The sequence below is a fragment of the Schistocerca nitens genome, chromosome 11, assembly GCF_023898315.1.
Source record: "Schistocerca nitens isolate TAMUIC-IGC-003100 chromosome 11, iqSchNite1.1, whole genome shotgun sequence".
Taxonomy (NCBI): Eukaryota; Metazoa; Arthropoda; class Insecta; order Orthoptera; family Acrididae; genus Schistocerca; species Schistocerca nitens.
In genome coordinates, this window is record NC_064624.1 from 209,718,821 (window position 1) to 209,746,137 (window position 27,317).

A 27,317-nucleotide genomic window follows, 5' to 3' on the forward strand; every position below is an offset into this window, starting at 1 on the left:
CAAAAGTATGGATGGCCGTATTTACATCAGCGCAGGTTACAGTTGACTGTAATTCGTGAGATATTCGTTTAAAATAGGAAATATTGGGTATTTTCGTCTTGAATAAACCAGCAATGCTGTGCTTTTAGTTGTACTTACGAAGAGAAGAAGAGAGGGAAGCAGCAAGAAGAATAATACGGCTGATGAACATCTGCAGAGCAAACTGGCAGAATGCAAAAGCAACTGCGTTGTTAAAGTAAGTGCAATTTTCACGCATTAACGTGGATTAGAAAATGTAGGATTCCGCAACGAGTATATCACGTAGCAGAGACCTGCAGTAGTTTAACTTATTGAAGTTCTTGACGTAACTAGTAGTAGATTGTTGAGGTTAAATTCAGACGTGCAGTATCGGTGCTTGCACAGGTGTACAGTTGTTAGAAACAGAAAAATGTCATAACTGAGCCCCAAGACAGTCACGTTTCAATTAGTGGTGTGCAAATCCTGAAGCATGGTTTTCCAATCCCCTCCACCCTTGTGTTTAATTTATCGACACGGGACATGACGAATGAAAACGAAACAAGACAAACGCAAAACGAAAGCAAACTGAATGACGATATCATAATTGATTTCTTAATTTCTCGTTATTTTACAACTGTGTAAGACGTTACTGCAGTAAACGATCTCAAGTGCAACTACAGCTTCAGCATGTGTGTAAAATATTGTGATACGTTAAACCGAACGGAAATTACGTACCAAGGAATGAATGTTACTAAAGAGGAGATGCTAAGTTTTTAAATTAAAAATTAAATTGCTTTCAAGCAATTCTGTAAGTGGAATGCCACAGATAAGGTATTAGTGTGTATTACTCGAACGTGTGTGTTGTCATTATCAGTAATATTTCTAAACTTTTGTTGTTTTGCAGATGAACGTCTTTTTCATTTTTAAATATAATTGTAATAGACAGTTACGAATTTTTTGCACCTTTAATACACAGTATACGTAATGAGATCAGCCAACTATAATTTCACCGGTAAATCGAGACGCATTATTCCAGAGCCATTTAAAACTGCGGAACGGATTTGTGATACCCCAACCTCTGCTGCCCCAACCTCTTTTTGTCAATGTGAACCGCTATAGGTACGCAAGGCCATTGCAGAGAGGAAAATGTTTTTGAAATATGCCCCTAGGAAACATGTAAAATAGAAAAATTAGTTTTATAACTTAAGTAACCTACACATCTTGTTTATATTATCTTTTGCTGCTGAATGACAACTGCCTCAAATACTATAGGAACACTTATGATTTATGGTTTCATTAATAGGATGTTAAACATTCTGGGCCACAAGCCTGATATTCTAATAACAGACGTGAACTGATTTGCCTGCCATATGCTGGGGGGTGGGGGGAAACTAGTGTCGCCAACTATTTAAACAAAAATCAGTTTTTATTGCACTGTAATTTTTAAGTGGGACAAGAAGTATAAAATATTTTCATCCAGCCCCGTACAGATAACCATGAAAATGAGTGATGGTGGATCATTAATAGCTCCAGAAATGCTTGTGAAACTTAAAACCATTAACATGGAGCACATTCAGTAGATAATTGATGCATGAATAGTTCACCTGTTTGCTATTAAATTTAGGTTGCGACATTACCATAATACGTTAATGTGCGGAAATATGTAAAAGATGTCTGCATTATTAATTCATCACGATATGCATATTTCTGGAAATACTGTAGACTTCTTTGATTCTAGTACTTTTTACCTCTCACTATCTTGTAACAAATGTGCATTCAGATCATCACGAACAACCAACTGATTCAGCTTATTTGACAGATAGCTCAGTAATGCATCTACATTTCTCCAAAATCACGGCAAGTCTTGTAGACCCCTGAAGAGAGTTATAATTAGATGTGTGTTATTCTGCAGTAATAACTAACAAGCAGATGCTTTTACATTCCAGTCTACACAAAAATTGTTTCTTTTTATATTTTTGCTTTTGTATTGCAACTCCTCCTCCTTTGAAGTTAACTGTACACGTACATGATGAATGTAATCCATTATATTTAACTTCTCCACCACTGTGAGTTCATGGTGTTGAGAGAGGCACAAAGCATCACACATCAGAATTTCACACACCTAGACATAAAAAAGCTCATCTCTCCATGGAGCATTCTAATGTTTTGACAGAACAAACGTTTAACTTAGGTGCAAACTGTTCCATATTTTATGGTGCACTTCAGTTCTACTTCCTATCAAAGCTGTCTGTCTGTAATCCGAATCTAACCAAAAGATGTGTTGCATTACGCTTCCTGTAAGATGCTCTGGAAATACGGAAGTGTCCGATCCCACCCGTCTGCTTTGACCCATGACGTCACAAATATGGCGGAAATGACCATAAACCACGATTCCAATATGGCGCATATAAAGTCGTTGCGTACACATGCGACGAAAATACATCGAAAAACAAACACACACACACACTTTCCACAACAAGCCTAATGACACTAACGGGACAATCGCGGGAATTGGTGTGTTTTTGGGTGGGAGCAAACTAAATATAAACAAATTTAGAGATCCACCTCCATACAAAACCACACAAAACGACGAAAAAAACCGACATCACAAAACTCCCCAAATACCACTAAACACAAAATCATCTGGAATAGGAGACTTCCCTTGACGTAAATAGCTCAACAGCAGCTCCCGATCCCATAAATCAGGATCAAACACTTCCCTTGGCCTATATAGCTCAAAAACATCTCCCGATACCAATACCAACATACACAGCCACACATTAGGATCGAACACTTCCATTGACCTGCGCACTGTTAATTTTATCCGTCATATCCATTCCTGAACAAAAACAACAACCGATTAATTTTACTAAAATTACCACACGACGTACAGCGAACAACACTAAATTAACCTTCACGTAAAATCGTTAACTCACTGAAACGAATTCCACTACAAACACAGCCAACAGTCGAACAATTCTGGATAATGAGCAAAAGCGAACTGAGCCCATTACGCCACACAAACGAAAACCCTGAACATACCACCAGAGAGCACAAGAAACCACAACACGACGACATCTACAAGCACACCACAGTCACAAACCAAACTCCAAGCCGTCCCACATGACAACACCCTTATGTTATGTCACGGGTAACGTCACACACGAGACATTGTTCCAGTCGACAGCAGTTCAGTCGGCACCCCGATGACGCGGCTGACAGCTGTGTTTACTCACGACTGGCTGTGGCACTGCAAAACCTCCACATTAGAGTGCGCCGTTGCTGCTTCTATTTCTTCCACACCAGCTTCCGTACTCTGCTGTAACTTGTTATAACTACTTAAGTTAACCAAGTCCAAAAATCATTCTAGACTCTCTGATCCTCTCTCAGTGCCTTTGTGCATTTGTGACTTCTGTATAAGCTTTGTTATTTGAAGGAATGTAACAGCTGTTGAAGTTTTTTGAGGCATAGATGTATGTGAATTTAGCAGCCCCAAAGGCTGCAGTTGGACTCCTAACTGATGATCAGAAAAGGAAAATAAGACACAAACTGGACAAGAACAAACACATGGTTGGAATTCCAAGAGGGTCAGCCAGCTTGCAGGTTTTCTTGCCTGTGATCAGTCTGACTGCTTTTCGTAGCGTCGTTACTGCTGCAAGGATATTGTTGTGGTCGTGACCCTCGAGACTGGTTTCGTACGTATCTCCGATCTAGTCTCTCATGTACAAGCCTCTTCATGTCTGAATAACTGCTGCAACCTACATACGTGTCAACCTACCTACTGCATTTGAGGCTTTGTCTCTCTACAAAATTTTTACTGCCAACGCTTCCCTCCGTTATCCAATTAACTGTTACTTTATGCCTCATGATATTTCCTGTTACCCTGATTGAACTTTCAGACAGGTGGTGCCATAAATTTTTCTCCTCCGAAATTATATACCTCTTTATCGATTATGACCTCCTCCATTATTTTCACGGGAGAATTCTATTTGCGGGTCTGCAAGTGATAAACTAATTGTTATAGTGTAGAAGTGCCACATCTATCCCTCATTGTTTTTCTTTCATTTGTAGCGAATAGTTTTGGGATCCGCCACACTATTGAACTGGAATGAGACATGTTGCTGGTCAGAGTTGGCAGATCTTCATGAACATCAAGCTGGTAATATAAAACAATATTGTATGTGTGCGATTTTGTTCAAAAGCAAATACCTCTTCGCTGATGATTGTCTACCCACTAATCTTCAGCATTCTTCTGCAGCACTACATTTAAACAGCTACTATTCAACTCTTGTCTAAGCTGTTTATTGTCCATGTTTCACTTCCACATCACGCTATAGTCCAGACAGATATTTCACTCATCAGTTGGATTTATTTGTATTAATATGAGGTGCGTCTTGTGTTAGGATTCTAGGGTAACCTGAGTAACTGTGTGTACAGAAACAAATCACTATTTAGAACTCGTCCGTGTGGAAGTCACTGACTAAAACCTGAACATAAATCCAAATGTGCAAATAAAATAACTAAAATGTAATGCCTCAGGTGGTCACAGGCTCCTTTCTGTCATATACGTCACAATAAGCTGGCAATGAGTTACCTAATTATTCAGCACCTCCCATGAAAGTATAAATTTCACAGCTGAGATCCAAGTAGGTGACATTGTAAACTTACTAGACCTGACCATTAGAATAATGAATAATAGAAATCAGATTGAAATTTATTGTAAATCTACAACACTGCCACCCACAACTCCTTTCATCATCCCACAGCCTGAAAATCGCAGCATTCTGGTATGTTGTCTGCAGGAACAGCAATCCAACTACAACACTCTGACGATATATGTAAACAAGAAATTGAAATAATAAATCACCAGTGCAGTAGAGTCCCTGAAAAACTCAAATGATTGCAAAAGAATCACAGCACAAAAAACATACATAAAATAAGATCTCCCATGCAGCACCATGTCAAACTGCCAATGTCTTAATAGGAAAAGACATAAACATATCATTCACCACACACAACAATATTGGGCAGAAAATCAGGCATCCTTCAAACACTGCAGACCCAGAAATACCGAAGAAAACAGACTGACTCTATCACAATTAACAACATACACGACAACATCCGTCATCTTCGTTATACTCTCTCTCTCTCTCTCTCTCTCTCTCTCTCTCTCTCTCTCTCTCTCTCTCTCTCTCTCTCACACACACACACACACACACACACACACACACACACACACACACACATACCACCTAATATTTACCACAAATTTAGTAATTTGCATATTTCATTGATATTTTCTAAATGAGTATTTGACTCATTAGATCCAGTTAAAATGACAGAACAGTTTGGCCCCCACCACAACCTAGTTGGTTATAACATGCAACAGATGGTAACCTGACAAACGTTTAGCTCTGGCATAACCAAAATTCCGCTCTTCTTCTGTCACTCCTTTCATCCTCCATCTCTGGATCGCCAAACCAATTTGTTACTTATGTAAAATTTTAGCAATTTAATTATCACACATCGTGCTTTCGAGGCTGAGTGGAAGCATCGGCACCTGGTTTGATCCCTGGCATAAGGGTGTGGCCGTGTGCAGGGTCGTTACGGCGCGGTGTTTGTGTCTGTTGTGTTTGTCGGTGTCGTCTTGTTGCGTTTGACGGTGGATGTGGTGGAAGGTGTGTGAAGTCGTTGGCAGTGTTTGTAGTTCACGATGTAAGGTTTGGAAGATTTTTCAGTGTGTTATCAATTTTTTTTGTTTGTGTGTTTGGCATTTTCGTTAGGCGTTTTTGGTTTGCTGTTTGTGGTGCGGTAAGATGTTTAAGTTATTGTGTGGCTTTTGTTATTAGGTATGGACATGATGTGTGTGTGTGTGCGTGCATGTTGTAAGTAATTTTTTTATTTTTTTGTCTGCTCTTTACGAGTTGTGATGTTTTGTGTATTCGTAGTGTGTTGAATGTGTTTTAATTTATGTAGAGATGTTTGATACTTAGATTTTTGAGGTATTGTGCTTTTGGTTTTAACTTTTGTAGTTGTAGGCGTTGGTTTTTTGGTATCAATAGTTGTGGTTGACGTAACTGAAATGATTGATTCCAATTTTTGTACTTTTAGCTGTAGAAGTTGGGGTTTTGGTATCGTCAACTGCGGTTGATGATACCGCCGCCACCACCACCACCACTTCTGTACTACCATCTCACAAAAAATTTGGCCAGTCCAAAGACTGTGAGATATGGTGTACACAGAATTATCATGTTCTGATTTTATATCCTCTCTACTTTGACCATCATTATTCTGCTGCCCAAACAGCAAAACTCCTCTACTCCTTTAAGTGTGTCATCTACTCTAATTCCCTCAGCATCACCTGATTTAATTCCACTACATTCCATTTTCCTTGTTGTGCTCTTGTTGATGTTCATCTCGTATCCTCGTTTCAAGACACAGTCCATTCCCTTCAACTGTTCTTACAAGATCTTTGAGTCTCTGCCAAAATTGCAATGTCATCGGCAAACCTCAAGTTTTTTATTTCTTTTCATTGGATTTTAATGTCTTCTCCAAATTTTTCTTTTGTTTCCTTTACTGCTTGCACAATGTACAGATTGAATTACATTGAAGATCGGCTACAACACTGTCACACTTCCTTCCCAATCACTGCTTCCCATTTGTGCCCCTCGACTCTTGTAACTGCCATCCTGTCTAAGTAAAATTTGTAAATAGCCTTATGCTTCCTGTATCTTATGCCTGCCACCTTCAGAATTTGAAGGAGCATGTTACAATCAACAATGTCAAAAGCTTCCTCTGAGTCTACAGTTGCTATAAACGTAGGTTTGCTTTTTCTTAACCTAGCTTCTAAGATAAGTCGTAGGATCAGCAATGGCTTGCATGTTCCTACATTTCTACAGAATCCAAACTGATTTTCTCTGAGGTCATCTTCTTCAGTTTTCCCCTACGTCTGTTTTGCAACAGTGTCTTATTAAACTGATAGTTTGATATTTTCACACCTGTGAGCACCTGCTTTCTTTGGAATTGGGACTATTATTTTCTCCTTGATGTCTGAGGGTATTTCGGGTGTGTCATAAATCTTGCCCACGAGGTGAAAGAGTTTTGTCATGGCTGGCTCTCCAAAGGCCGTCAGTACTTCTAATGGAATTTTGTCTACCCCCGGGACCATGTTTGGACTTGAGTCTTTCAGTGCTATGTCAACCTCTTCACACAGTATCGTATCTGCCTTCTCATCTTCCTCTATGCCCTTTTCCATTTCCATAATACTGCCCTAAAGTACATCGCCCTTGTACAGACCCTCTATACTCCTTCCCCTTCTTTGCTTAGAACTGATTTTCCATCTGAGCTCTTGACATTCATACAAGTGGTTCCGTTTTCTCCAAAAGCCTCTTTAATTTTCCCGTAGGTGACATCCATCTTATCCCCATTGATTTATGCTTCTACGGCCTTACAGTTGTCCTCTAGACATTCTTGCTTAGCAATGTTTCACTTCCCGTTGATCTCATTTTTGAAATGTTTGTGTTCCTTTTTGCCTGCTTCATTTGCTGAATTTTTGTATTTTCTCCTTTCATCAGTTAAATTCAATATTTCTTGTGTTACCCCAAGATTTCTACTAGCCCTCATCTTTCAACCTACTTGATTCTCTGCTTGCTACGCTATTTCATCTCTCAGAACCACCCATTCTTCATCTCCTGTATTCCTTTCTTGTGTTCTTGTCAATTGTTCTCTAATGCTGTCTCTCAAAGTCTCTACAAAGTCTGGTTCTTTCAGTGTATCCAGGTCCCACTTCCTTAAATTCCTACCTTTTGCAGTTTCTGTAGTTTTAACCTATAGTTCATAACCATTAAATTGTGGTCAGAGTCCACATCTGCCCCTGGAAATGTCGTACAATTTAAATCCTGGTTCCCAAATCTGTCTTACCGTTACATAATCAGTCTGAAACCTTCCAGTGTCACCAACTCTCTTCAACATGTACAACCTTCTTCCATGATTAAACCAAGTGTTAGCAATGACTAAGTAATGCTGTGTACAAAATTCTACCAGGTGGCTTCCTCTTTCATTTCTTACACCCAGTCAGAATCCACCTACTACATTTCCTTCGCTTCCTTTGCCTTCTACCATATTCCAGTCCCCATGGACTATAAAATTTTGGTCTCCCTTATCACTCTGAGCAATTTCTTCAATCGCTTCATCTGCAGAGCTAGTTGGCATATAAACTTGTACTACTGTGGTAGACCTTCACTATACTGTTTGTAGTAGCTTATAATTGTTCCAATTTTTTATTCATTATTAAACCTACTGCTGCATTACCCCTATTTGATTTTGTATTTATAACCCTGTATTCACATCACCAGAAGACCTGTTTCTTGTGCCACCGAACTTCACTAATTTCCACTATATGTAACTTCAACCCATCCATTTCCCTTGTCAAATTTTCTAACGTACCTGCCCAATTCAGGGATCTGACATTCAACGCTCCGAAATGTAGAACCCCAGTTTTGTTTCTCCTGATACTGACACCTTCCTGAGTTGTCCCTGTCCGGAGATCCAAATGAGGAAATATCTTGCATCTATAATATTTTACCCAAGAGGACACTATCGTTATTTAACCATACAGTAAAGCTGCATGCCCTCAGGAAAACTTACAGCTGTAGTTACCCTTTGCTTTCAGCTGTTTGCAGTACAAGCACAGCAAGGCCATTTAGCTTGATGTCACAAGGCTGGTTCAGTCAATCATCCAGACTGTTGCCCCTGCAACTACTGAAAAGGCTGCTGCCCCTCTTCAGGAACCACACGTTTGTCTGGCGCCTCAACAGATACCCCTCCGTTGTGGTTGCACCTGCGGTACAGCCATCTGTATCACTGAGGCACTCGAGTCTTCCCACCGACGGCAAGGTCCGTGGTTCGTGGGGGAGCGAGTACAGAGCTACACAATTAGTCGCTGACAGTAGTCATTTTGAACACAGTCAAGTGTCGTGAAAACGTACACATTCAGTTCTCTCGGGAAGTAATGAGGATTTAGTTTCTTTCCGGGATAGAAATTAATATTTCTTTAAATAGCGTGCGCACATGTAAAATACACCGAATTTATTGATGTGCTACAGTGTTCTTACTCTGTGCCTTTTAATTGCTTTCAAAAAATGTTGTCATATATTTTATGAAACTGCCGACAACACCACCTTTATCGTTTTGTTTCAGGGTAGCATCAAGTAATTGCACTGCACTAAAATAGCCGACTTCAGTCTTGTTCTATTTTGTTGATGTGGAAGACATGGGTGTAGCGTGTTCTCCCGGTTCGACGTGGTTTGTGGTGACAATAGCTTTTCCACTGTTCCCCCCAAGGGGTCCGCAACTCTTTTGTGGATACGTGTGTGGCAAGCACGGGGCCCCGAGCCATTGCAGCCTTCTTTCTCTCCAGGGCTGCATTTCCTTTCCCTTCCCATCCTTTCCCCTCCTTGCTCCTTTCCCCTCGCCCTCTCCTCCCCTCTGTTGGTGTCCCTGCTTATGTTGGCCCCGCTATCCTCCTGGTTCTGTTGGTTTTCCAATTCGGCTTTGTTGCATAATCATCTCCTCCTTTTGGCATCCCTCGGTCCCCCTCTGGGGTTTGACCTCCATTACAAAATTTCTCTTCCGTAGTGTGAGCCATTTGGGGAAGAGCACCTTACCTAGTGTCTCCGGCGTGCGCCCTCCTAGTACATTCCACCTCTTCTTTCACGTCGTCGTCTGACGCTAGGGTACATAGCCAGCACGGTGGCCAGCCCGTGTGGTGGGGTCGCTGTGTACCCTTTTGGTTGAGCCCCCTGAAGACAGAGGGATCACACTTCTGATACCTGAGCTGTGACCTCCTCATGCATGCCTCGGAGTGGTTGCTCGTCATCCTGGGGCATCGGAACTCCCGGCAGTGGCCGTCCTCGCTGTGGCTGGGTGGCGCCAGTGAGGAGAGCCCCTGATCGGAGTGGGTGGTATCGGGGCGGACGCTATGCAGATGAAACGCATACGGGTCCAGAACTCTGGCCGTTCTTCTGCGGCCGTCTCTCTGCATGGAAGTGACTCTTAGAGTGCTGCTTCTCTTGCCCCTTCGGCCTTCCCTTCCGTGGCTACCCTCTGGGAAGAGGGACAGGCCCGTCGTCTAGGGGCAAAACCTTTCCCCCATTATCTAGTTTGCACCAGGACTGATGGAGATACTTTCACCAGTGTCAAACCTTTATTCTTTGTGGAACACATTGCAGACAAGTTTGGCGAAGTGGACTCCCTGAGCGAGGTGCGGTCGGGTTCGTTGCTCATCAAAACTGCTTCAGCTGCCCAGTCTGCGGCTCTTTGTGCCTGTACCCATCTTGGCACAATCCCTGTGTCCATTATCCCCCACCAGTCTCTAAATATGGTACAAGGTGTGATTTTTCACAGGGACCTCATCCTTCAAACTGATGAACTTTGGAACAATCTCGGACGGCGGGGTGTTCACTTTGTTCGGCGTGTCCAGGAGGGTCCTAAAGACAACCGCATTGCTACTGGTGCCTTTATCCTGGCCTTTGAAGGGGATACCCTCCCTGAGAAAGTTAAGATTACGGTCTATCGGTGTGATGTGAAGCCGTACATCCCACCTCCTATGAGGTGTTTTAAGTGCTTGCGTTTTGGACACACGTCTTCCCGCTGTTCCCAGGCCCCTCTCTGTGGTGACTGTGGACGTCCACTCCGTGAGCGGAGTCCCCGTGTTCCCCCTCCTGTGTGTGTAAATTGTCGTGGTAGTCATTCTCCACGTTCACCAGATTGCCCAGTATATAAGAAGGAAAAGAAGATACAGGAGTATAAGTCCCTCGATCGTTTAAGCTACACAGAGGCCCGTAAGAAATATGCACGTCTTCACCCTGTGCCCGTGACATCTAGTTACGCCTTGGTTACATCTTCCCCCCTTCCCCCCCCTTCCTTACCCCCATCCCGGACCCCACTCCTCCCCCCCTCCCCTGCGGCTCCCACACCTTCTCCTCTGGGCGCTGCTCCCCCTCCCCAGCCGGAGAAGTGTCCCACTCCTTCGGCGTCTGCCGGTCAAGGGCGCCTCCCCCGGGATGCCCCTTCCCGGCACCTTCCAGGTCAAAGGTCTGCTGCCGCGCGGCGACTGCGAGAGCCGCGGTCTGTCCGCCCCCGGGTCGCCCGGTCTCTTTCTGTTCCTGATCTTGCTGCAGCTGGCTCCTTTATGCCACACAGCCCTCCTCGATCTCAGCCTGAAAAGAAGAAGAAACATAAGTCCCGGGACAAAGAGCCTCTGGTGTCACCGGAGGTCCCTCGCCCGACTTCACAGCCGGATTCTGACCTGTCATTCACGGATGTCGCCCTCTCCTTGTCGGTGACGGGTGGGGACCCGGCAGTATGACTGGATTTAGCGTGTTCAGCCCCCATTTAAATCATCGTTCTGTGGTTCTGCAATGGAATTCTAATGGATACTACCATCACCTTCTGGAATTGAAATCCTTTCTTTCGCCCTACTCTGCAGCTTGTGTGGTTCTCCAGGAATCCCATTTTACTGATGCTCACTCACCGACCCTCCGTGGGTTCCGTGTTTTCTGTCGAAATCGGGTCGGACCCCTGCGGGCTTCTGGTGGCGTTTGTACGTCGGTCCGTACAGACATTGTTAGCACGTGGATTCCTCTTCAAACTACATTGGAAGCGGTTGCTGTTAGGGTCCACCTAGACTCTGCGGTCACGGTTTGCAATCTTTATCTCCCTCCTGACAGGACTCTTACACCTGCTGCCTTAACCACCCTTCTTCAGCAACTTCCTCCTCCCTTCCTCCTCCTTGGGGATTTTAATGCTCATCATCCTTTGTGGGGCAGTGCCTTTCCATCTAGACGAGGTCTTCTTATAGACCAATTTATTGCAGACCACGACCTGTGCCTTCTTAATGATGGCTCCCCTACTCATTTCAGTGTCGGTCATGGTACCTTTTCTGCCATTGATCTTTCTCTTTCTTCTCCCTCTCTCCTCCCTTCATTACACTGGTCGCCACACGCCGACCTTTGTGACAGTGACCATTTCCCGTCGATTATCTCGCTCCCTTCCCGTTCCCCGACGGACAGGTTACCTCGTCGGTCTTTCCGACGCGCCGACTGGCCTCTATACACTGCACAGCTCGTGTTTTCTCCTTCTTTGTCGGGGTTGTATTGATGACATCCTACGTGACGTGTCTGACGCGATTGTTCGCACTGCTAACCTTGCTGTCCCGCGCTCATCTGGACCACTTCGTCGCCGGCAAGTCCCGCGGTGGAGTACGGCCATTGCCATTGCCATTGCCATCCGTGATCGCCGTTGAGCTTTGCAACACTTTAAGAGGCACCCATCTGAAGCCAGCCTTACTACGTTTAAACGCCTCCGCGCTAAAGCCCGTTATTTAATCAAACAGAGCAAGCGGATATGTTGGGAACGATTTCTTTCTTCCCTCGGTTCTACTGTCCCCCCGTCACGGGTATGGGCTGCACTTCGCTCTCTCCAAGGTTGCCATGGGCAGTCCACCCTCCCAGGCCTTCACCTCCCAGATGGCATTTGTACGGACCCATTAGTTCTTGCAGAACATCTTGCGACCCATTTTGTAGTGGCATCAGCATCAGCCTCCTATCCGGCTGCTTTCCTTCACCTGAAACAGCGGGCTGAAACTCCCACCTTATCTTTTACCCATTGTGAGTCAGAATCTTACAACAAACCTTTTACAGAATGGGAATTTCTTTCTGCTCTATCTTCTTCTCATGATACAGCCCCCGGCCCAGATTCCATTCATAACCAACTGCTTCACCATCTCAGTGCTCCACAACGGCAACATCTTCTTCGGGTGTTTATCCGTATCTGGCTCCAGGGTGACTTTCCTTGTCAGTGGAGGGATAGCATCGTGGTTCCTGTCCTTAAGCCTGGTAAGAACCCCCTATCTGTTGACAGCTATCGGCCAATTAGTTTGACCAATATTGTTTGTAAGTTACTCGAACGGATGGTAGCCCGTCGGCTCAGTTGGGTCCTCGAATCTCAGGATCTGTTGTCCCCTTACCAGTGTGGCTTTCGAGAGGGACGGTCCCCGATCAATCGTTCACTTCGCTCGAAATCCGCACTTCGGCAGGCTTTTTCCCAGCGCCGCCATTTGGTTTCAGTGTTTTTTGACCTTCGCAAGGCCTATGACACGGCCTGGCGCCGTCACATCTTACTTACCCTTCATCAGTGGGGTCTTCGGGGCCCACTCCCAATTTTTATCCGTCAGTTCCTGTTCCGTCGGTCGTTCAGAGTCCGAGTTGGTACTGTTTTTAGTTCTCCACGGACCCAGGAGACGGGCATCCCACAGGGTTCTGTCTTGAGTGTCCTTCTTTTCCTCATTGCTATCGATGGACTTGTGGCCTCTGTCGGTCCTTTGGTCGCCCTGCCCTGTATGTGGATGATTTCTGCATTTGGGTTAGCTCCTCTTCGATGGCATCTGCAGAGCGGCAGCTCCAGGTGGCTATACGGCGTGCCTCTGCATGGACCCTCTCACACGGGTTTCAATTCTCTCCTCTAAAATCACGGATGGTCCACTTCTGTCGCCGTACTACGATCCACCCTGATCCAGAGCTCTATCTCGATGCCCACCGATTGCCTGTGGTCCCACAGTTTCGTTTCCTGAGTCTTCTTTTTGACAACAAGCTCACTTGGTTGCCCCATATCAGACTCCTGAAGGTAGGATGTTTACGTAAACTCAATGTCCTTCGCTTCCATGCCCCCTCCTCTTGGGGTGCGGACCGTTCTCTCCTCCTCCGTCTTTATCGTGCTCTAGTTCTGTCTCGCTTGGACTATGGTTGTCAAGTTTATGGTTCAGCTGCTCCTTCCTCACTGCACGTGCTGGATCCAGTCCACCATCGTGGTATCCGTTTGGCCACCGGTGCCTTCCCTACTAGCCCTGTTGATAGTCTCCTGGTTGAAGCTGGGATCTCCCCCCCCCCCCTCCTTTGTGTTCGGCGGTCCCAGCTTCTGGTGTCTTACGCACTCACTATCCGTTCCTCTCCCACTCATCCTTCCTATTCTATCCTCTTCCCACACCATGGACATCGCCCACCCGACTCCCGCCCTCGGGCGGGTTTACCGGTTGGGCTCCGCCTTACGTCTCTTTGCCGTGATTTTCAGCTTCCTTCTTTGTCCTGCCTTCCTCGCTCCCTCCCCTCCACCCCCCCACCCCCACCCCCTTGGTTAGTTCCTCGGCCTCGAATTCGGACGGATCTCCGCCGAGGTCCGAAAGATTCCGTCCCCCCGGTGGTGTTCCGTTCCTTTTTCCGCCAAATTTTATGGGAGTTTCGGGATGCTGTTGTTTTTTACACTGATGGCTCTAAATCTGCTGATTGTGTGGGGTATGCCTTCACGTCCTCTGTTGGAACGGAAAATCATCTGCTGCCACCTACATGTGGGGTGTTTACTGCGGAATTGATGGCAATTTCCCAGGCCCTTAGCTTTATGAAACAGTCCCAACACAACCGCGTTTTGTTATGCACGGACTCGAAGAGTGGCCTTCTTGCTATTGACCGGTGTTTTCGCGCCATCCCTCTGTCTCTGCCATCCGTAACCATCTCGCTGATATTCACCGTGCTGCTTGTTCCGTTGACTTCCTTTGGGTCCCTGGCCGTGTGGGTATCCCGGTAATGAGCTCGCTGATCGTTTGGCTGGGGCAGCAATCACTTACCCCGTTTTCTGTAACCGCTCCTGCAGCGGATTTACGGCTTCACATCAAATCCTACTTCGCACAGTCATGGGCCAATTCTTGGGAGGCTACTTCCCTGTCTAATAAACTTTGTGCGAATAAGGTGACACCAGGCCCGTGGTGTTCTTCCTTCCGCCTCTCCCGAAAGGACTCGACCACACTGTGTCGTCTCCGCATTGGCCATACCAGGCTGACCCGTGGTTTTCTTTTGCGTGATGAGCCACCCCCGCTATGTGGTTGTGGAGCCTTCCAGTTGGTAGCCCACATTTTGGTTGAATGCCCCCTTCTTTTGGCTCTGCGTGCTAAGTACAGACTCCCCCACACTTTACCTTTGATGTTGGCTGACGATTCCCGGATGGTCTCTCTGGTTCTCGGTTTCCTCCGGGAGAGTGGTTTTTATTCTCAGTTTTAAGGTTTTTAATCTCTCTGGTGTTGGGGCAGGGCGGTGAGTGTTTGGGTGTCTCCCACTGTAGGCAGTGTTCAGAGATTCCCGATTCACCTCCCTGACCTGAATCCTCTTTTCTTCCCCTTTTACTCTTTTTTAACCCTTTTTTTAAGGCTTTGTTAGTCTTTCTATTCCCATACGTATTTTCTGCATTATAGCAGTTGTACCTTTTAAGTCACAGGTGGTCTTGCCTATGCTGCTTCAGCATAGCGTTGGGTTCGTTCTCTTGCTGACTTCCCTCATGTTGTTTTTACCATTGACAACATGACTGCCCCTTTATGTTTTTAGCGTTTTCCCTTTTATTGTTCTGACTTTCCTGAGATGTCACATTAGCGGAATGGACCACATTTGAAACAAGGGACTGATGACCTTGCTGTTTGGTCCCTTAAACCCCAACCAACCAACCAACCAACAATTAGCACCTAACTGTGCAAGTTCGAGAATTTATTTGGAGGCTGCTGTAGGATATACGTGTGTTGTTTATAATGCAAAATGTGAATGTTGAATCCTTACAGAATCTGTCCCACCTAAAAGTCTCATACCATCTTCCGATTTGTGAAACTTTGCCGATCCACCTGCTCGTATAGTTGAGGGTTTAAAACATACCTATTTGTTCTTCCACGAGGAAGTCGTTTTGCTAGAAAGTCCGAAGTTGGGAGCAAGGTGAGTTTAGGTGCACTCCACTTTGCTGCTCTGGATTTGTGACATGTTTACAGAAATAGTAAAGCTCTGTATAAAGGAAAGCACGGCCATCCTATATCCCTGCATTGGTCGCCGTTCGCATCTCAGGATTGGCAGAGACCGCATCACGTGACATTAGAAGCCATCGTTGGCCCGAGCATTGTGTGTGAAGCATGGGACGTGTTGTGTATTTTCGAAGTTTTAAGTAGAATAATGCCTCAGTGCTGTGCTTTCGGCTGTTTGTTTCAGGGCGAAAAGGGAGGAGAACTGTACAGGATTCCTTCGGAAGGGAGAGATGCGACAAGGAGGAGAATATGGCTGATGAAACTCAGCAGAACCAACTGGCAACCCACAAGAGACTCTAGCTGGTGTGCAGTAATAAGCACAGTTTGTATTGATTAGCACAAATCATCTTAGGGCTTAAGACTCACTGTGTAATAAACTTGCTGTTTTTTGACTTACTTCGTGATCAGATTTGGTGCATCGTTATACGTGGTTAGCCTAAAGCCGCCAAGATTGTTTTTAAAAGGTACGTCGATTTCAAGCCAATTTTTACCAAAAGTAGTGAAAATGGTTCGTTTCTAGTAGATCTGTAATGTACAGACCGCTGTAGGGGCGTATTTTTTGCCGCACAAAAGACAAAATAGGTAAACGTTGTTTTTTGTTGTGTATTCAGTGTGTAGGCCCAACTGTTGAAGATGGAAAATGCAACATTTGGATGTTTTAGAGTACGTTGTTGCATCCTCCAAAAATTAAGCTACTATGGCTGACTGTTCTTTAAAGACGAATTAACAGTGTATCGTTTCCAGTAAGTTTTGTGAAAGTAATTGGTGTGGTAGTGATGTTCTTTTTCAAATTGCCTATTTGCTTTTAACAGTGTAAGCCTACCATTTTAACAATCATTGAAATAAATGAAAAGAAAAGCATAGCTGAATTGCAACGTCAATCTTAACAGTACAGGATATTTTAATTACTTCTTTTAATACAGTTTCTTGTACAATCGGCAGTCTCAGATGGCAATACTAGGTAGGCCTACAATATGCGCATCACACAATACTTGTTGTTACACAGCAAACCTAAACCTACTCAGGAAATGTGAATCTTATGAAAAATAAACTTGAATGAATATACAATACATTACCTGAAAGATGTTAGTTCTCTCATGTAAAATGAAATTTTTTCCAATTAGTTTGCAGGTAGAAGCTGAGAGACTGATCAATGTTGCAGTGTTTATGTATAGCTACCGTACCTTAATTCATGTTCCTCAGAGGCTTCTTGCACCTCATGTAGTTATGAGGAATGTGTGCTCAGTTCTATCGATATTGCTGATTCGTATATTTTATATTATAAACTACTGCTATAATGAATAGTTTTGAAATTTTTATATCACAACATTTGTATTCAAATTGGCTGATAGTACTGTTTCTGTTTACCACACTCACTTCACTCCAGACCAGTTTGAGGACAACAGAGCTGATGGAGTGGAAAAACTTAAACCAAATGCTGTGCCAACCATATTCTGTTACCGTAAGCCACCAGTGGTACGTGAAGCTACTGCTGAGGGGAAACTTGTTGGCCTACTAGAGAAACGCACTGAGGGTACAGGTAACTCAAAAATAACATTCATTGCTTCAGTAGCTTTTTACACACGTCATGCTGCCACTTGCTGCTGAATTGTGATGACACTCTGAAAATCTTGTGTGACTGCTGACGGTTCACATTAGTTCTTTTAATCCGAAGGACACACAAAATTTCCCTTCACAGCATTATGCTTGCAGACGCTAGGCTTCCTTGTATCGTAGAACTTGTCATAGGAATACTTTGTCAATTGAGTACAATAAGCATATACCTTTCTAAAAGTTGTAGTAAATATGTGGCCCAGAGTTTCATCTTCAGAAATTATGTTTCATACTCTCATTTTAATCCTGAGTTGTGTACAGAAACAGACTCAAATATTTCATTCACAACAGCTGTATATTTTTCAAACTGGCATGTCCAGGGTCTGTTGATGGAGGGAACAAAATACTTTGCCACAAGGTAATTTAGTGAACAGGACCAGGATACGGTATATACTGTATTTCTAATGTACAGTTAAACATTATACCTAAATGTGAAAATAGATGCTTTGATTTGTTACCACAGCTGGTTAAAGTTTACTTAAGAGTGTCCCCTTACCATTCATGTTTTTAAAACTTTGTAATCGGAGCTTTGCGTTTATTGGCATATGTGCCACAACAGGTGCTAAGATATCTAATCTTGTGGTTAGGTTTGGACGTGATAATTTAATCATTTATTGCAAATAATGTTTACTTGCACTTAACTGTAATCCCCACTACAACCCACATCAGAAAGTACCACTGGTCCCACAGCTATTATAATTTTTATATTCAAGCCTCACATGCTCTGTTATGATTGGTGTTGTGAATTCAGTATAATTGCTCATCTACAATTTCACTTTTAGTATATGGCATTAATTTTGCATTTCATAGTAGTAAGCGCACACCTGGAATAATACCACTCAGATTGTCATAATTTGCTTCTGTGCTTCGAAACTAACATTTTGTCACCTTATGTATGTTTAAATCACATATGATAGCATACTGGGAAACAATCCCTGGCTACTTAAAAACATATTATAGTGTTAAATGCTTTTTATTTTTGAAGATTGTAATATTGGAAATCTGTGTTTCATAGGTTGGAGAGCCTTCAAATGTGACCAATGGCATCAGTCCTGCAGAGAACTTGGAACCAATAGAAGATGAAGTCACCACCCTGAAGAACCGAGTAAAACAGCTTCATGCTGAAATTGAAGTTTTAAACTGAAAACTCTTCTTTTGTTCCTTTTACTAAAGACAACCTCCTTGCCATTGTGCACGGTTTATTTGGCGCAGATCAGTTTGCAATATTAACAAAGGGGAAACGGTGCAGGAAGGGCTGAAAATTAGACTAGCTTGTGGTGGTATAGGGTACAAAGTCCTGCTGGAAAATAAACTTCCATTTCCTTCAGACAGAACCGTGAGATGTTCGCTACAGAATGTAAAATTTAGGCCTGTTGTGCTGAGGGAGCTCATAAGTTCGCTGAAAGTCAAGCTCGGGCACATGTTACCAGGGGAGAAACATCGTGTTCTCGTGATGGATGAGTTTGGTATCACTCCATCATTCGAATATGATTGAAGCAATGGCTGCATCATTGGTAATGATACGACACACCTCCATGAAATCTTGCCCTTGCAACAACTACAGCTTCTCGTGCATTAGTTTTTATGCTGGGTCTACCTCAAGGTGGAAACAAATAATAGATTACCATTACAAAGGGCCATCTTTTCCCAGTTCTCATGTCAGTGCTTTAACCACAGCTTGGTTTGTAAAGCACGTTCGTAAGTGGTCTTGCCTCCTGACATCTAGAGCTCCAGTTATGCCACTGAGTCGTTCTGATGAACAAACGTACAGTGAGGTTCTCTGCCATCTTTAGGACACTCTGTGATTATTTGAAAACTTGGAAATTGGCCTGAAGAGTGCCTGGAAACCAATTCAGTCTGGCGTAGTTTTAATAACTGCCAGTATTTTCGAATTTTAGGACACATTCCTGAATAAGAAGAAATTTAAATTTTTGCTGTCGAGTAGATTTACAAAAGATCCTTATAAAATCTGTTTTCAATGGTCAGGTTCAAAAGTCCCATACCAGCACCACAAGAGTAGAAATTGGGCACTGAGGGTTATTGCTCTTTCTCTGATCTTTATTACTGTCACAGATAATAATGAAAATAAAATTAATGGGGGAATCGCTAAGTGAAGATGAGGATAAGTGTTCTGAGGAAGTCGATCACCCCCTTTGTAACGCTGTGTGTGTGAGGTGATGAGCACCAGCCTCTCTACTATTTGTGTGGTCACACTGTCAGGCAAGTTATGAAGCGTCACGAACTTTGCAAATTTTTCGAGGGGAGCCCAATAGCATCTAGAGAAAATGTCTGTATGTCTGTGAACGTACTTTTACAACTAAAATCCTTTAAAGAGACCTCACTTATTGAGCCACCAAGTGAGGTTTTGTGTGTATTTCAAAAGGCACAGGTGTAGTTGAGAAGTAAACAACAACATGTTACTCTCAGGTGAATTGTTGCTCTCTGATATAGCCACTTCCGTGGTTGCATCAGTGGAGGAGAAAGTAGTTTTCCCAGCCTGCCACAGTGTACAGGAGAAAATAATTCACAGGTTCCTGGCAACAAGAATCCATCTGCTTCTAAGGGAGGGAAATAAGATATAAGGTTTAGTGATACAAGGCAGTAGAAGTGTGGCCATGAGGAAAGTAGTGCAGAAACTTTGAGTTCCAAAATCACTTTTTACTCAATGATTTGAAAAATTGACATACATTAGCATGTTGAGACATAAAATCTGTGTTAATGATTTTTCTTCAAATGTTCTCATTTTTCTTTTACGTACAGTTATTTTTATATTTTTGTTTTACGTTTCTTTCTCAGAGTGTGGAGTGCTTTTATTATCTCGTGTAATATTTGCTACATTCTGCAAGTAGAGTATACCCCTGTCAAGGGTTCAGAATGATGCATATATAAATAAAAACTTCATCTTTCAACTTGTGTACATATTTGACTTTTGTGATTTGCCATCACTTTTGTTTTTCTTGTAATTCATTTGCTTTCTTTAGTTTATGTTTCTCTGAATTGTAATAGCCTTTTATACATACGGTGTATCTACATCAATCAATACAGAAGGAAGTCTGTAAAGTTTCCCTCCCTTCTCAGCTCCAAAAGTACAGCCAAAGCCACAGCACGTAACATAACTGAAAGTGAAAGTTTCGAAACTACAATACTTCTGCTGCATATGCAAACTAAGTTGACCGTATGTGGGAAATGACTCTGACTCTACGTTTGCAGCCATTGCACTGTGTCAGCTTAGTTTGTGGAAATGGAGAGGTTGCCTGGGAGCGGCAGAAAACAGGCGTTACTGCGCACACGCAGGTGGGATGACGTGCACGGCGCTTGCTCGGCACGTACGCTTTTCCTCGCATTTGTGTTTGAAATTTCGTTCGTATTAAGGCATCGTGTGAAGCACTGCGTCGTGTTGTTCAGAGGGGACATAGGGAGTTTTTGTACTTAGGGCAATTGTTTTACCATTTCCTATACGGATAAGGAGTGCAAAATAAGGAAGCAGGTCTGGCGTAATATTCAATTTACAACTAGAGTATTCTGCTCAAAGTACCCCAATATTTTGCTATGTGATGACTTTAACATAGATTTTATTTGTTTGTACCCTGCAATACCGCTATGTAGTATTTCTGATGAGGTTTCTATCTTCACACACAGGAAAAAGCTAGTAAAAAAGGATGTAAATTTCTTGCAAAAAAGTGAATGAACTAGAAAGAAAGAACTAGTTACTCGTACACACTGGAACCGTGGATAATAAGTTATTTCAAGACTATTTTAAAGTGTATAAAAAGTGTAGAAAGTTATCTGTGAAGTGCCGAGAAACTGCACAGTTGGCAGTGTGTGTTGTGCTCTGGGAACAGATAGAAAGCCATGTGTGGAGTTACAGTAATGAGGCAATGTGCTGCCAGTCTATAATTTACCACAGAACGGCGCTCTGTAAATTTAAGATGAAGACGATATAAATTATTAAATAACCACAAGCATAGAGGAGGTAACGGACAAGTGCCGAAACACGTCTCGATCGAAACGCATTGTTTCACCGAAGGAAGACTTGTAAAATTCTGCTAAAGCTGTTAATATATTTGAAATGAAATACTTTATGCATAACTGCTTACCAAATTTGCCTGCTTAGTCATCTTCAAATGAATGTTTATGTATGCCGGTACACAGATAGTGTTAAGAGATACTATTATATCGTAAAAGAAACAGGACATCGGAGAATATTCCAAGTGCACGTGAAGTTCGTAAACTGTACTAAAATACATAATTTGGCTTAAAGTGCACATTCGTACTTTGATTCACAGTCGAGTACCTAGTATTAAGCTTTTCTGGGTGGTATTTGGGATGCTAGTTTTCTCGGAGTACCAGTACTGTCGTATCTCACGCTCGGCTCTTTATTACGGCATAATGCTATATACGACAGAAAATGAAAGCGAGCACTTGAAACTGAGCAAACAGTTGAAATTAGCCAGCAGTGTGGAATGAAACACTTTGTTAAATAAAAAAAGAAAAACAAACTGCTTCTGCAGACAAGATCAATAAAAACCAAATTTCTTTAGCAAACTGATAGAAATAACGTCACTGTTCTACAAGACGTTTAAAGCTTGGTTGCCAATAACGTCGAGATAAAATCAGAAAACAGAAACTAATAAAATATTTTAGTCTACATGACTATGTGAATGTATTTTAATTCACTTCATAGCTCCCAGCCACAGAAATCCATTTTGTTTTCATTTGGCGCGAGTCCTGTAAATGAGGGGAGAAAAGCAAAATCACTAAACGTAAACATGGCTAACCTGAAGAGTATCCCTCACTACAACTCAGACTGTGTTACTCAGACTGTGTTACTCAGACTGTGTTACTCAGACTGTGTTACTCAGACTGTGTTACTCAGACTGTGTTACTCAGACTGTGTTACTCAGACTGTGTTACTCAGACTGTGTTACTCAGACTGTGTTACTCAGACTGTGTTACTCAGACTGTGTTACTCAGACTGTGTTACTCAGACTGCTGTGCACTTGTACAAATCTGGCAGCTCGAGTGTACCAGAATAATTTTTTTCTGCAGCAAATGGCTGGCTGCTCACTGCTGCTGCTCGTACAGCCAGCAGCCACGCACCGAGTACCCAGAAGCGGGAGGGGGCGCTACTCGTATGCGACCTCAGCTCTGCGCACGTGTGTGACCCCGCTCGCGACTGCTCAAAGCGACACCGTCTAGAAACGAGACTCAAAGCGTGCGTCGTGACGTCACAGCGGTGGCCGTATAAATAATACAGGGGCGATTCTACAAGTCGATCAAGGGGGGATGGCTAATTGTTGGGGGAATGGAATATTGCTTAACAAAAGGAGAGCTGGGGCCCTCCAATGACAATATGGTAAAATTTAGTGTTGCTTAAAGTAGTTTTTGGTAACTGTTTTGGAGTTCAGGGTAAAAAAATGTGTATCAATAAATAATAAGACGCCCATTTTAAGTTAAATGATATTTATTGGTTTAGATAGTAAGCAATTTGCCGTTGTTATTCTTTTGTTAAACTGTGTTTGAGATACATAGCAACCTATATTGCTGCATAATTATTAAAAAAGGGATTGAATCTGTTGGAGTAATATATTCGCTGATTTTTGAAGTCATTTTATCCAGTGTAATATGATAATCCATTGGGTGGGTGGGGTGGGGGGGCTATAGCCCCCATAGCGCCCCTCCCCCCGCTTACCACCATCCCTGGTATAATATCGGCACTTCGGCAGGCCCTGCAACACAGGCTGTTCAATAACGGACAAATGTTTGCTGGCTAACACAACAACCACAACAAATGGACGGTACAGAAGTCAGCTGTGAGGAAGGTTGCGCGCCTTACCTCCGGCTAACTCCGTTCGACCACGAAACGTGACGGCAGTCGACGAGTGTGCTGTGCATTGGTGACGCACTCGTATACGGCGAGGTGACAAAAACTCGTGGGACAGCGACATGCACACGTATACATGTGGCGGCAGTATCGCGTTCACAAGTTATAAGAGGGCAGTGTATTGCGAGAGCTGTCATTTGTACTCGGGTGATTCACGTGAAAAGATTTCCGACGTGACTGCAGCCGCACATTGGGAATTGACACTCTCCGAAAGCAGAATGTTAGTTGGAGCTATGCTCACGGGACATTCTATTTCAGAAATCGGTAGGAATTAAAAATTTGCGAGATCCACAGTGTCGAGAGTGTGCTGAGGATCCCAAATTTCAGGCATCACCTCTCACCACGGACAACGCAGTGGTCAAAGGCCTTCAATTGACGACAGAGAGCAGCACTGTCTGTGTAGAGGTGTCACTGCTAACAGACAAGTAACACTGTGTGAAATAATCCCAGCAGCCAATGTGCGACATACGACCGACGTATCCGTTACAATATTGTGGCGAAATTTGGCAGCAGATAACTGGAGCGATCGCCTCTGGTAACGGCAAGATGACAGCTGCAGCTCCTCTGCTGGGCTCTTGACCGTATCGGTTGGGCTCCAGACAACTGCAAAACCGTGCCCTACTCAGGTGAAACCTGATTTCAGTTGGTAAGAGCTGACGGTGTGGCGCAGACCTCACGAAGCCGTGGATGCGGGTTGTCGAGAAGGCACTGTGCGAGCCGGTCGTGGCTCCATAATGGTGTGGTCTGTGTTTACATTGAACGGAGTGGGCCCTGGTTGTGTCTGGTTTGATTTATTTCGTGTTCCATAGGTCCAACTGTGATGGATACACAAGGACATGGAACGAGTCACGTTTTTTCAAATACAATCTGATAAGCTTATAGCATGTACAGAAATTTGAGTACATAATTACATAAAAATGTATACAGTAAATTCTTTGGGCAGCAATACAGAAAAAGAAAATACATATATTCTTAGGATCATTAAAACACTACAGAAAACAGAGTACACTCAGATACAGAGCTCAAGTTAAATAACATTCTTAGTGGCATTATGTCGACTTGTATTATATAATATTAAAATATTGCAATTTATTTAGTTAAAAATTCATCTAGACTGTAAGAAGCTTTTTCTAGCAGAAATATTTTTAGTGCTTTCTTAAACTTACTCTTGTTATGAATCTCTGTCTTTATTTCAGAAGGAAGAGTGTTGAAGAGTTTTGCTCCAGTGTGGTGGACGCCCTTTTGCGCCAAGCACAAATTTCTGAGCTTGCTGTGTATGTCATTCTTCCTCCGTGTGTTATGCTCGTGATAATTACTGTTTCATTGAAATATCTCTATATTTTTACAAACAAGACACATTAGAGAAAAAATATATTGGCATGTAGTTGTGTATATTTTAAGTTTATGAAAACTATTTCTACACGAGTCTCTTGGGTGCAATCCACATATAATTCTTAAAGCTCGCTTCTGTGCAATGAACACTTTCCTTGCCAACAGCTGGTTGCCGCCAAAAAATAATTCCGTACTCAATGAGAGAATGAAAATAGGCATAGTATGCCATTTTTGCAGTGTTAGGTTCAACACATGTAGTGACAACCCATAAAGCATAGGTAGCAGAGCTAAGCCTCTTACAGAGATCAATAATATGTGAAGACCAGTTCATTTTCTTGTCAATGTGCACTCCAAGAAATTTTGTTGTTTCCATTCTTTCTATTTGTTGATTACCACATGTCACACTTCTCTCTCCCGTTCTCTGTTTTTGTACAGAATTGAATAAAGCTGGTCTTACTAGAATTTAATGAGAGACCATTCACCTTGAACCATTTAACCACATCTGAGAGTATGTCATTAATGAGTTCCTCAAGATTACTGTCTGTTCTACTGCCCATAAAAATTGATATCGTCAGTAAATAATGTAAATTTACACTGCAGGCTTGTACGCGATGGTAGATCATTTATGAAAATCAGGAATAATAGTGGACCAAGAACTGAGGCCTGAGGCACTCCACATGTAATGGAACTCCATTCAGAATGTGAGGAAACGTCACATACTCCACCCGAGCTATTCAAGACAGCGATTTGTTTTCTGTCTGGGAGGTATTACTGTAGCCAATTGGCTGCAACACCACTTATTCCTACTAATTTTGCTTTTTGCAAGAGAATCTGGTGATCAACACAGTCAAACACTTTGGATACATCACAGAAGACACCAAGTGCTAGCATTTTTTCATTAGGGTTTCTAGGACTTCATTTGCAAGTGCAAAGACTGCGTCTTCTGTTGAACGGCCCTTTTGACAGCCAAATTGGCTCTTGCTGAGAACTCCATTCTTCATGAGATGATCAGTAATTCTTACATGTGTTAGCTTTTCTAGAATTTTGGAGAAAGCTGTAAGCAAAGAGATAGGTCGATAGTTAGTTAGTTCACCTTTATCGCCATTTTTGTACAGGGGCTTCACAGTGGCATACTTTTCTGAAGGGAAGCATTGAAAATGACAGAGAATGTCCCTTATCCACACACAAGAAGATTTCAATAAATTACTAGATATATTATCAACCCCTGCAGAGTTTGTACTTTTTAGAGACATGATAAGTTTTTGAATTTCTTCCACAGTGATAGGATTAAGGTGAATTTCTGAAATTGTGTTTCAGTATACTGCTTGACAAAGAGTTAAAGCCTCATCAACATTGGGCTTTCAACGAATCTGTTGAGTTACTGATAGGAAGTGTTTATTAACAATCTCAGCCACAGTTTTGGGTTATCTACTAGGGGTACCTTCATATCTGATTTTATTTACATCTTCTTTGCTTGTTGTATCTCTTCCTATTTCTTTTTTTACAATGCTCCAAATTGTTTTTATTATTAGAGTTATCTATTTTCTTCTCATGATATAGAGCTTTTGATTTCCCTGTTAGTTTCTTCAAAATTTTACAGTATAATCTATAGTATTCCCATTTTTCTACATCTTTACAGAATCATTGCAGCATAAGTTTCCCTTTTGGTTTTACATGACTGTTTTATACCTTTTGTAATCCAAGGCTTACTTACAGACTTGGAAACACTGTTTCTGACCCATTTCTTGGGAAATATTTCTTCAAAAAGAGCACAGAATTCATTTATAAAACAGTTAAATTTAGTATCAACCTCATCATGGCTATATACTAAAGACCAATCCATTTGCTGCAACTTGTGGTTGAAAGTTCTTTTTGCCTCTTCATTCATTACTCTTATGAATTTCCATTCATCTTTTGGTGTTATTGAAGTCTGTTTGCCGATCCTATGGGCTGCAGAGCCTAGGGTTAAAAATTCTTTTTCCACGAGGCAGCCACGTTGTCAGCACAGATAGTTGAGATGGTGTCCGCTTTGTGGCGCTGCAGTTGTGATGTGTTTACCAAGGCAGCATGTCAGTGTGCCATCTATCAGCAACAACAAGCAACATCACGCATATTACTTCACCTCATTCCAAATTTAGAACTTTCACGGGAAACACTTGGAGATAATAAACACCTGTTTCGTGAAATAAAATGTTTACTTATAGTTTTTTACTAATGAAATTGATGTATGTGCCCGTGTCTGCACATTGCTTATGGCGGGAATTTTTTATACCCAGCAATAAGTATGGCAATGTATTCTACATATTTGGCAAACTCACCATGAATCGAAACTGTGTGTAATTCTAACATAAATAATGAATTTTTGATAGGCAAGGTTCGTAAATTCTGCGCCAAATGTTGTACCATCGCAGAACGGTACGAACGTGTTTCGTTTGTAAAACAAACTGCATGCATCTGCAAAAGTTATTTGTAACTCCGCGTCTGTTACATGATAAACCAGTTGAGAGGTATTTCTGATTGTTCCATCATTTTCTTTTTTGTAATACTGGGTGAGCTGTGACTGCATTTGTTTTGTTAGTAGGTATGTAGAAGCTGCTCTGAAAT

The 27,317-nt window shown here is 42.7% G+C and overlaps 1 long non-coding RNA gene across 2 annotated transcripts; it reads left to right on the top strand.

Moving 5' to 3' along the window:
• Nucleotides 1-11: 11 nt before the first annotated feature.
• Nucleotides 12-20,414, top strand: LOC126213019 (uncharacterized). 2 transcript variants are annotated; one of them, XR_007541032.1, is made up of 4 exons: nucleotides 12-235; nucleotides 16,068-16,205; nucleotides 17,271-17,423; nucleotides 18,513-20,414. It is a non-coding gene; the product is annotated as an uncharacterized LOC126213019 (long non-coding RNA). The 2 variants fall into 2 exon arrangements; XR_007541033.1 differs by having other exon boundaries at nucleotides 16,068-16,186.
• Nucleotides 20,415-27,317: the final 6,903 nt, after the last annotated feature.